Source organism: Trachypithecus francoisi, unplaced genomic scaffold, assembly GCF_009764315.1.
Source record: "Trachypithecus francoisi isolate TF-2019V2 unplaced genomic scaffold, Tfra_2.0 Lachesis_group0, whole genome shotgun sequence".
In the NCBI taxonomy this organism is placed as follows: Eukaryota; Metazoa; Chordata; class Mammalia; order Primates; family Cercopithecidae; genus Trachypithecus; species Trachypithecus francoisi.
In genome coordinates, this window is record NW_022681453.1 from 104,356,376 (window position 1) to 104,368,003 (window position 11,628).

Here is an 11,628-nt window from a genome sequence, read left to right on the forward strand (position 1 = left end):
AAGCTGACATGAAAAAATAGTCAAGGTAGCCTTATATTTGAATATACAATTCAGCTAACTACTGAATTATTGAATTAAGTCTTTGCCACCATCAGCAGGTGTAGAATTTTTGACTACTTAAAACCTGTGTAGCTCAATATGCTCAGTTAAATGTATCATGCATTGGAAATAACGTTACACATGTAAAATGCCTTCGAATTTCAGAAGTCATCAAATTGTAGAATGACAGAGTCCTCTGTGAGTCACCTCTCTGTTTACATTCTGCTTACATTTTGTTTACATTGCGTTCTTCTCTGTTTACATAAGGACACTGTAGCCTTGAAGAGTGAGAGACTCAACCATGGCTATACATCTTGAAAGTGGCAAAACTAACAGAATCAAGATTTTCTGCTACTTATCTGGGAGTTTCTCCTAAGGACATGGTAATAGCTTCTTTGCTAAGTTGCCCTTACCCCGTAACACTGTTTTAATGTGACTTTTCTGTGCTTTTCTGGTTGAGTAGGTATTTTGCATGTAAGGTTCTGTGCTAGATACTGAGGATATATGCCACTTAATGAAATAGTGAGTCTGTAATTTACAAGGTGGATTTAAGAGTAGTACCTATTGTTACAAATAGACACCAATTGTCATTTATGTGAAACATTTGGATTACTGCAAGAATGTGTTTTTAATCTCTTATGAAACAATTTTTAAAAGTTAAAACTTTATCTCCAAATTTTGTGAGAACTCATGGATTGATTTAAGTCACAATTAATAACTGGGATGAAAGTGAAAGTAATAACTAAATATAAAGGAAATCAGTATCAGACATCATATTGACTATGAGTCATGTCTGAAATATCAGTCTTAACAAATGCAAAAGTTTAGCTTGTGCTCAAGAACACAATTACAATGAATATCTCATTATTTTTTTCCTAACATTTGCTATTCCAACCTTTTATCATATATAGGAAGTTACTGAAATTGAGTCAATAATACAGTCAATATATTATGTAAGTGAGAGAAGGCAAACTGGTATTTTAATTACAATGACATACACAATGAAAGGTAGATTTACAACATCTATATGGATTTTGGTTGACATCTATTAGCCAAGGAACTTACGTATAATAGTTGTGTTTTTAATGAAATCTCCATGTAGGACTTGAACTCATGGGAAGTCCATCCAAATTTAGAAGGTCTGATAATGCAAATGGGAGATTTGAAATAGTTGCAAGATTTGGGATATAAAATGAGTAAATTTACTCCAGAACAGTACTTAGCTGTCATTTTTTTTCTCTCAGTGTAGATAGCTTGGGATGAGTTAATCATTGATAGAGTGCTTTATTAGTGAAGCTTATTTTTCCCAATTAACATTATAATTTAATAAAGGTTTTTAAACTGTATTTAACCTGAATTAGTTATAAATACATACCAAGTAGGTGTTTCTATAAAGAAACAAAAGACAAGCTCTTCGTCAATTATCTTTTAAATATTGAAGCATTATATATTTGCAGTCTTAGTATATAAGAACACTGCAGAAATAAATCAAATATAATCTACGTAGAATTAAGGACATTTGAAATTTCAGTTCTCTGAAATGAAATTATGCATCATTTAAGATAAAAGAATATGAAAGGAGATTACATATTATTTAAGATAAAAGATAAAAGAGTGTAGATAATCAAAGACTTTCTGAATCTAAATAAGGTATGCAATATATGAATTGACAGTAAGGATTCCTACTGTGCTCACAAGAGACCTAAACATTTCAGAGGCAGTCTTAGTCATTTGAAGTATTTAAATGAGAAATCATCACTTGCAATGCAGAATACTGTGAAACTATGTCAAATATATTATTTAAGAAAATTATTTTTGACATGAAATAGGACTCTTGCCTTAAAGATTTAGAAACTGAGCATATGGTAAAATTCACAGTATTTTGAAAAAAAGTTTGTTCATGAGTTCGGTATGGAAAGAACATTACAAAAGTATACAAAAATATAATAGATCTAGGGATTTCTAGTTTTTATTATTTAAGACTTTGATATTATACTTTATAATTATAAAAATATTCCCTTTTTATAATTTAGAAAATTACATATTATTTACAAAAGAAATCTGAAACTGCTAACTAAAATACTAATTATACATTAGAACAGTAATACAAAAATCATCTTAAAATGATTTATCAATTATGCAAAATTTTAATGCCATGACTTCCATTTTCTATTCCTTAAATTTATTAAGGAAGAAAGCAAAAATGTGCAACTCAATTTTAACAAAAAACAATTTCTTTCAAAGGTTAGGTAACATGGAAATAAATCCTAAAGTGTTTTCAACATTCTGTGTTGAAAGTTAAACATATTACCATAATAGTTTTATTATTTACCAGGGCATATTTATATTTCTCTTACCTTTTCCTCTCTCTTCCTATCTGTCTTCCTCACTTCTCTTGTAGTTCTTCCAGTGGACAGTGTACTATTGATTGTATGGCCTGGCCTGTAGTGCAAATATCCATGTTAAGTAATTGAAACTTTGATAAACCTTTCAAAAGTGAACTTCGACAACTTCATCTTCATTTTTTTCTACAAATAACAAACATACAATGACAAATTAATTCATTTTAGCTGAGGAAATATATGTGTATTATCTTCTTCTTGTGGCATTTACTAAACTAGATTGCACTGAAAGAAATCAAGTTAGAAATTACAAGTGTAGTTAAAGAGCTCCTTGGCTTCACAACCTCCAACCAACAAAGGTTTGGAATTAGTGAATTGTTTAGTTTTGTGCTGAATAAATAATTGGCTTTTCATACATAGGTTTGCTGCCCAAAATTTCATATAGATAACAAATTATATTATTGCAAGTTACTATTATAAAATAAATCAAAATCATTTCAAAATCTTGATGTATTTAAATGACTCCATTGTAAGGTAGAAATGAAATACATAAGGGTGTTAAATACAGCGATTCATTCGTTTATCTTTTATAGCTCTCATATTTTTAACAGAATTAAGACTCACTTTATTTGATCTAATAGTTTCAACTTCATTTCTATATGTATAAGATCTTTCTGTGAGAAAAGTTATTTAAATTACAATTATTGTATTTAAAATATGGCAGGTGTGACTAAAAGCCCAACAAGAGCTTGAAATAAAAAACAGATTTTTAAAAACAATTTATATACTTAATAAATCCTGTCAATATTTCTTAAAAATGTTATGAAATTAAATTCTACTCAGACAATACATTGTTCATGGCTTTTTTTGTAATTCACAATGCCGAACATTTTTCTGCAAAAGTATCATCTATTTGACTACAGTAAATGGCAAAACACAAAAAATGTAATAAAATACAGATGATAATACAATGTCAAAATAGTGCTGAAATGAACAGAAAACAGCATAAAGGCAAATTTTTATTATGTGTTGTTTTTAATTTTTTAAATCTGATTGTAATTTTTACTTTTTTATGAGAATGTGAAATAATGGACTGAAATGGAAAAAAATTTACATGTAATTTTCTATATTATATATATACATATATACTATATATACATATATACGCACACACATATATACATACACACACACACACACACACACACACACAGACATAACTTAGGCTGGTTTCTACCCCAAATACAGCAACATACTCAGGCCTTAATAATCAGTTTTTGCAGGGAATCTCAGATAAGCATATTTGAAGTTATAATTTACCTTTAACAACAACAACAATATAAAACCTTTCTTGTGGATGTGTACAGTAATATTAATTAACATAAAATTTAGTTCCCTTTAACATAAAGCAATCCCTTTTACTTTCAGAGAATTTCTTAAAAATAGCACTTATATTCTTTTTTTTTTTTTTTTTTTTTGAGACAGTCTCATTCTATCCCCCACGCAGGACTGCAGTGGCACCATCTTGGCTCACTGCAAGCTCCGCCCCCCGGGTTCCCGCCATTCTCCTGCCTCAGCCTCCCGAGTAGCTGGGACTACAGGCGCCACCACCACCCCCGGCTAATTTTTTGTATTTTTAGTAGAGACGGGGTTTCACCGTGTTAGCCAGGATGGTCTCGATCTCCTGACATCGTGATCCTCCTGCTTTGGCCTCCCAAAGTGCTGGGATTACAGGCGTGAGCCACCACGCCCGGCCCACTTACATTCTTTGATCAAGCATTGTTTTCATAATTTTCTACACTTTAATATTTAACAGAGTTGTTTTCATTGCTTTACATATATATCCTGCATTTGATTAAAATCAGATCAGATCAGTATATGTGACTGGAACTGGAAGTTGACTGTTGTTACAAACAAGAAAGATGAAATTAAAATCTGTATTAGGTTTGAGGACAACACTCATGCTAGATTAAAACTGACATATAGGCTTAGCAAATGTTTATATTTTATGTACAATTTGCATAATGATCTTTCTTTTTTCATAATTGGTGCCCACATTACTCAGATAAAAGATATTATTTAAGATAAAAGATAAAAGAGTGTAGATAATCAAAGACTTTCTGAATCTAAATAAGGTATGCAATATATGAATTGACAGTAAGGATTCCTACTGTGCTCACAAGAGCACAGTAGGAATCCTGAGATAAACTCAGCTTCAAGCCCTGATTTTGACAATCTATCTGAGCATGCTGTTAAGATTGATAAATTTATTAATGCTCTCTTAGACTTTCATTGTCTTTTTTTTTTTCTAGATTCTGTTTTATTTATTTATTTATTTAGTTAGTTAGTTAGTTTTATTATACTTTAACTTCTGGGGTACATGTGCAGAACGTGCAGTTTTGTTACATAGCTATACACACGCCATGGTGATTTGCTGCACCCATCAACCCGTCACCTATATTAGATATTTCTGCTAATGTTATCCCTCCCCTAATTCCCCACCCCCTGACAGACCCCAGTGTGTGATGTTCATCACCCTATGACCAGGTGTTCTCATTGTTCAACTCCCACTTATGAGTGAGAACATGTGGTGTTTGGTTTTCTGTTCTTGTTATAGTTTGCTGAGAATGATGGTTTCCAGCTTCATCCATGTCCCTACAAAGGACATGAACTCAACCTTTTTTATGGCTGCATAGTATTCCATGGTGTATATGTGCCACATTTTATTTATCCAGTCTATTATTGATGGACATTTGGGTTGGTTCCAAGTCTTTGCTATTGTGAATAGTGCTGCAATAAACATGCATGTGCATGTGTCTTTACAGCAGCATGGTTTATAATCCTTTAGGTATATACCCAGTCATGGGATTGCTGGATCAAATGCTATTTCTAGTTCTAGATCCTTGAGGAATCGCCACACTGTCTTCCACAATGGTTGAACTAATTTACACTCCCAACAACAGTATAAAAGCATTGCTGTTTCTGCACATCCTCTCCAGCTTCCATTTTCCAGACTTTTTAATGATTGCCATTCTAACTGGTGTGATATGGTATCTCATTTTGGTTTTGATTTGCATTTCTCTAATGACCAGTGATGATGAGCACTTTTTCATGTCTGTTGGCTGCATACATGTCTTCTTTTGGGAAGTGTCTGTTCATATCCTTTGCCCACTTTTTGATGCTTTTTTTTTTGTCTTGAAACTTGTTTAAGTTCATTGTAGATTCTGGGTATTAGCTCTTTGTCAGATAGATAAATTGCAAAAATTTTCTCCTATTCTGTAGATTGCCTGTTCACTCTGATTATAGTTTCTTTCACTGTCCAGAAGCTCTTTAGTTTAATTAGATCCCATTTGTCAATTTTGACTTTTGTTGCCATTGCTTTGGGTGTTTTAGACATGAAGTCTTTGCCCATGCCTATGACGTGAATGGTGTTGCCCAGGTTGTTTTCCTCTAGGATTTTTATGGTCCTAGATCTTACATTTAAGTCTTTGATCCATCTTGAGTTGATTTTAGGTGTAAGGAAGGGATCCAGTTTCAGTTTTCTTCATATGGCTAGCCAGTCTTCCCAGCAACACTTATTAAATAGGGAATCTTTTCTCCATTGCTTGTTTTTGTCAGGTTTGTCGAAGATCTGATGGTTGTAGAAATGTGGCATTATTTCTGAGGTCTCTGTTCTGTTCCACTGGTCTATATATCTTTGTGGTACTAGTACCATGCTGTTTTGGTTACTGTAGCCTTATAGTATAGTTTGAAGTCAGGTAACATGATGTCTCCAGCTTTGTTCTTCTAACCTAGGATTGTCTTGGCTATGCAGTATGTTTTTTGGTTCCATATGAAGTTTAAACTATTTTTTTCCCAATTCTGTTAAAGCCAGTGGTAGCTTGATGGGGATAGCATTGAATCTATAAATTACTTTGGGCAATATGTTCATTTTCATGATATCGATTCTTCCTAACCATGAGCACAGAATGTTTTTCCATTTGTTTGTGTCCTCACTTCCTTGAGTAGCAGTTTGTAGTTATGCTTGAAGAGGTGCTTCACATCCTTTGTAAGTTGTATTCCTAGGTATTTTATTCTCTTAGTAGCAATTGTGAATGGGAGTTCACTCATGATTTGACTCTCTTTTTACCTGTTATTGGTTTATAGGAATGCTTGTGATTTTTGCACATTGATTTTGTATCCTGAGACTTTGCTGAAGTTTCTTATCAGCTTAAGGAGATTTTAGGCTGAGATGATGGGGTTTTCTAAATACACAATCATGTCATCTGCTAACAGACAATTTGACTTCCTCTCTTCCTATCTGAATACCCTTTATTTCTTTCTCTTGCCTGATTTCCCTGGCCAGAATTTCTAATACTATGTGGAACAGGAGTGATGAGAGAGGGCATCCTTGTCTTGTGTTGGTTTTCAAAGGGACTGCTTCCAGTTTTTGCCTATTCAGTATGATATTGGCTGTGGGTTTGCCATAAATAGTGCTTATAATTTTGAGATACGTTCCACTGATGTCTAGTTTTTTGAGAGATTTTAGAATGAAGGGGTCTTTAATTTTGTCAAATGCATTTTCCGCATCTATTAAGATAATCATGTGGTTTTTGTCATTGGTTCTGTTTATGTGATGGACTGCATTTATTGAATTGTGTATTTTGAACTAGCTTTGCATCCCAGGTACGAAGCTGACTTGATTGTGGTGGATAAACTTTTTGATGTGCTGCTGGATTGGGTTTGCCAGTATTTTATTGAGGATTTTTGCATCGATGTTCATCAGGGATATTGGCCTGAAATTTTCTTCTTTTGTTGTGTCTCTGCCAGGTTTCGGTACCAGGATGATGCTGGCCTCATAAAATGAGTTAGGGAGGATTTCCTCTTTTTCTATTGTTTGGAATAGTTTCAGAAGGAATGGTACCAGCTCCTCTTTGTACTTCTGGTAGAATTCGGCTGTGAATCCATCTGGTCTTGTACTTTTTTTGGTTGGTAGGCTACTAATTACTACATCAACTTCAGAACTTTTTATTCCTTTATTTAGGGATTTGACTTCTTCCTGGTTTAGACTTGGGAGGGTGTATATGTCCAGGAATTTATCCATTTCTTCCAGATTTTCTAGTTACTTGTGTAGAGGTGTTTATAGTATTCTCTGATGGTAGTTTGTATTTCTGTGGGATCAGTGGTGATATCCCCTGTATCATTTTTATGGCCTCTATAGGATTCTTCTCTCTTTTCTTCTTTTTCAGTCTGGCTAGCCATCTGCCTATTTGGTTGATCTTTTCAAAAATCAGCTCCTCGATTCATTGATTTTTTTGAAGGGTTTTTCGTGTCTCTATCCCCTTCAATTCTGCTCTGATCTTAGTTATTTCTTTGTTTCTGCTAGATTTTGAATTTGTTTGCCGTTAGTTCTCTACTTCTTTTAATTTTGATGTTAGGGTGTCAGTTTTAGATCTTCCCTGCTTTCTGTTGTGGGCATTTAGTGCTATACATTTCCCTCTACACACTGCTTTAAATGTGTCCCAGAGATTCTGGTACATTCAGTCTTTGTTCTCAGTGGTTTCAATGAACATCTTTATGTCAGCCTTCACTTCATTATTTACACAGTGGTCATTCAGGAGCAGGTTGTTCAGTTTCCATGTAGTTGTATAGTTTTGAGTGAGTTTCTTAATCCTGAGTTCTAATTTGATTACACTATAGTCTGAGAGACTGTTATGATTTCCATTCTTTTGCATTTGCTGAAGAGGGTTTTAGTTCCAATTATGTGGTCAATTTTAGAATAAGTGTGACAAGGTGCTGAAAAGAATATATATTATGTTGATTTGGGGTGCAGAGTTCTGTAGGTGTCTATTTGTTCTGCTTGGTCCAGAGGTGAGTTCCAGTCCTGAATATCCTTGTTTATTTTCTGTCTCTTTGATCAGTTTAATATTGAAAGTGTGGTGTTAAAGTCTCTCACTATTATTTTGTGGGAGTCTAAGTTTCTTTGTAGGTCTCTAAGAACTTGCTTTATGAATCTCAGTGTTCCCGTATTGGGCATATATATATATATATATTTAGAATAGTTAGCTCTTCTTGCTCTGTTGATCCCTTTACCATTATGTAATGCGCTTCTTTGTCTCTTTTGATCTTTGTTGGTTTAACATCTGTTTTATCAGATATTAGGATTGCAACTCTTGCTTTTCTTTTTGCTTTCTGTTAGGTTGGTAAATATTCCTCCATCTCTTTGTTTTGAGCCTATGTGTGTTTTTGCAAGTGAGATGGGTCTCCTGAATACAGCACACTGAAGGGTCTTGACTCTATCCAGTTTGCCAGTCTGTATCTTTTAATTGGGGCTTTTAGCCCATTTATAGCCCATTTACATTTAAGGTTAATATTGTTATGTGTGACTTTGATCCTGTCATTGTGATAGTAGTTGGTTGTTTTGCACATTAGTTGATGCAATTTCTTCATAGTGTTGATGTTCTTTACAAATAGGTATGTTTTTGCAGTGGCTGGTACTGGTTGTGCCTTTGCATGTTTAGTGCTTCCTTCAGGAGCTCTTGTAAGGCAGGCCTGGTGGTGACAAAATCTCTCACCATTTGCTTGTCTGTAAAGGATTTTATTTCTCCTTTGCTTATGAAGCTTAGTTTGGCTGGACATGAAATTCTGGGTTAAAAATTCTTTTCTTTAGGAATATTGAATATTGGTCCTCACTCTCTTCTGGCTTGTAGTGTTTCTGCAGAGAGATCCACTGTTAGTCTGATGGGCTTCCCTTTGTTGGTAACCCAAGCTTTCTCTCTGGTTGCCCTTAACATTTTTTCCTTCATTTCAACCTTGGTGAGTCTGATGACTATGTGTCTTGGGGTTGCTCTTCTCAAGGAATATCTTTATGGTGTTCTCTGTATTTCCTGAATTTAAACGTTGGTCTGTCTTGCTAGGTTGGGGAAGTTCTCTTGGATAGTATCCTGAAGAGTGTTTTCCAACTTGGTTCCATTCTCCTCGTCACTTTGATGTCACCAATCAAATACAGATTTGGTCTTTACACATAGTCCCATATTTCTTGGAGGCTTTGTTCATTCCTTTTTATTTTATTTTTCCCTAATCTTGTGTTCTTTCTTTATTTCATTAAGTTTATTGTCAATCTCTGATATCCTTTCTTCCTCTTTATTGATTTGGCTATTGAAATGTGTGTATGCTTCATGAAGTTCTTGTGCTATGTTTTTCAGCTCCATCAGGTCATTTATGTTCTTCTCTACACTGTTTATTCTAGTTAGCAATTTGTCTAACCTTTTCTCTAGGTTCTTAGCTTCTTTGTATTGGGTTAGAACATGTTCCTTTAGCTCAGAGTAGTTTGTTATTACCCACCTTCTGAAGCCTACTTCTGTCAATTTGACAAACTCATTCTCCACCCAGTTTTGTTCTCTTGCTGGCGAGGACTTGTGATCCTTTGGAGGAGAAGATTCGTTCTTGGTTTTCAAATTTTCAGTATTTTTTGCTGGTTTCTCTCCATCTTTGTGGACCTATCTACCTTTGGTCTTTGATGTTGGTGGCCTTCGGATGGGGTCTTTGAGTGGACATGCTATTCCTTTCTGTTTGTTAGTTTTCCTTCTGACAGTCAGTCCCCTCTTCTGCTGGTCTGCTGGAGTTTGCTGGAGGTTCACTCTCGACCCTGTTTACCTGGGATGAAGCTTCCACAGGGACACCTGCCAGATGCCAGCCAGAACTCTCTTGTATGAGATGTCTGTCGGCCCCTATTGGGAGTTGTCTCCCAGTCAGAATACACGGGGGTCAGGGACCCACTTGAGGAGGTAGTCTGACTCTTAGTAGAGCTTGCACGCTGTGGTGGGAGGTCTGCTGCTCTCTTCAGAGCCATCAGGCTGGAATGTTGAAGTCTGCTGAAGCTGCACCCACAATCACCCCTTCCCCCAGGTGCTCTGTCCCAGGGAGATGGGGGTTTTATCTATGAGTCCCTGACTGGGGCTGCTGCCTTGTTTCAGAGATGCCCTACTCAGAGACGAGAAATCTGGCAGTCTGACCACAGCAGCCTTGCTGAGCTGCAGTGGGCTCCACCCACTTTGAGCTTCCCAGAGCTTTGTTTACACTGTGAGTGTAAAACCTCCTACTCAAGCCTCAGCAATGGTGGATGCCCCTCGCCCCACCAACCTCAAGCATCCCAGGTTGATCTCAGACTGCTGCTGTGCTGGCAGTGAGAATTTCAAGACAGTGGATCTTAGTTTGCTGGGTTCCATGCGGGTAGGACCTGCCAAGCCAGACCACTTGGCTCCCTGGCTTCAGCATTCCTTTCCAGGGGAGTGAACAGTTCTGTCTCGCTGGCCTTCCAGGTGCCACTGGGGTATGGAAAAAAAGAACTCCTGCAGCTAGTTTGGTGTCTGCCCAAATGGCCACCCAGTTTTGTGCTGGAAACCCAGAACTCTGGTGGGGTAGGAACTGGAGGGAATCTCCTGGTTTGTGCCTTGTGAAGACCTTGGGACAAGCGCAGTATCTTTGCCGGAGTTTCTCAGGCTCAGTCCCTCATGACTTCCCTTGGGTAGGGGAGAAAATTCCCTGACCCCTTGCGCTTCCTGGGTGGGGCAATGTCCCACCCTGCTTTAGTTTGCCCTCCATGGGCTGCAGCCACTGTCCAACCAGTCCCAGTGAGAAGAACCAGGTACCTCAGGTGAAAAATGTAGAAATCACCCTCCTTCTGTGTCAATCTTGCTGAGAGCTGCAGATCGGAGCTGTTCCTGTTCAGCCATCTTGCCAGCCCAGATCTTGTTTTTTTATATATGTAAAATAAAGATAATAACACTTCCTACTATTTTAAGTGCTATTTTTCAGTCTGAATAAGGAAGTGAAAATAAAGTGCTCATCACATGATTGACACAAATACTTAGCCATTATTAAATACTATACTTTATTGTTTCTACTCACTCCACATTATGTCCCTCAAAGAGCTTATCCATGTCTGTGATGTCAATTAGAAACTGAATGGGAAAAAACAGAAACTGGGCTAATCAGATTAGGGTCCCGAATTCTCTGTCTTCAAATGATAGTATTATATTTTGCGCAGCAAATCCCTTCCTGGGCACGCTTTTTGTCATATTTCAAATGATGTACAAGTGAAAAAATATTTCAGTTGCTCTCTAGTTTTAAATATCTAATCTGATTCTGAAATATGCATTTTCAGCTGTAACCATTTATCTTATTTCTCACCTGGAATTTCCTAATATTTGAATGCCCCACAGTTTCCTCAATATTGCTGAAAGTTGAGTTCATCTGCCTTCAAGGC

The 11,628-nt window shown here is 36.2% G+C and overlaps 1 long non-coding RNA gene across 1 annotated transcript; it reads right to left on the minus strand.

Annotated features, from left to right (window-relative positions):
• Positions 1–1,093: 1,093 nt before the first annotated feature.
• LOC117076912 lies at positions 1,094–11,106 on the minus strand. Its single transcript, XR_004434536.1, has 3 exons — positions 11,012–11,106; positions 2,397–2,481; positions 1,094–1,180 (listed from the first exon to the last, which is right to left on the minus strand). It is a non-coding gene; the product is annotated as an uncharacterized LOC117076912 (long non-coding RNA).
• Between the last annotated feature and the right edge of the window lie 522 nt (positions 11,107–11,628).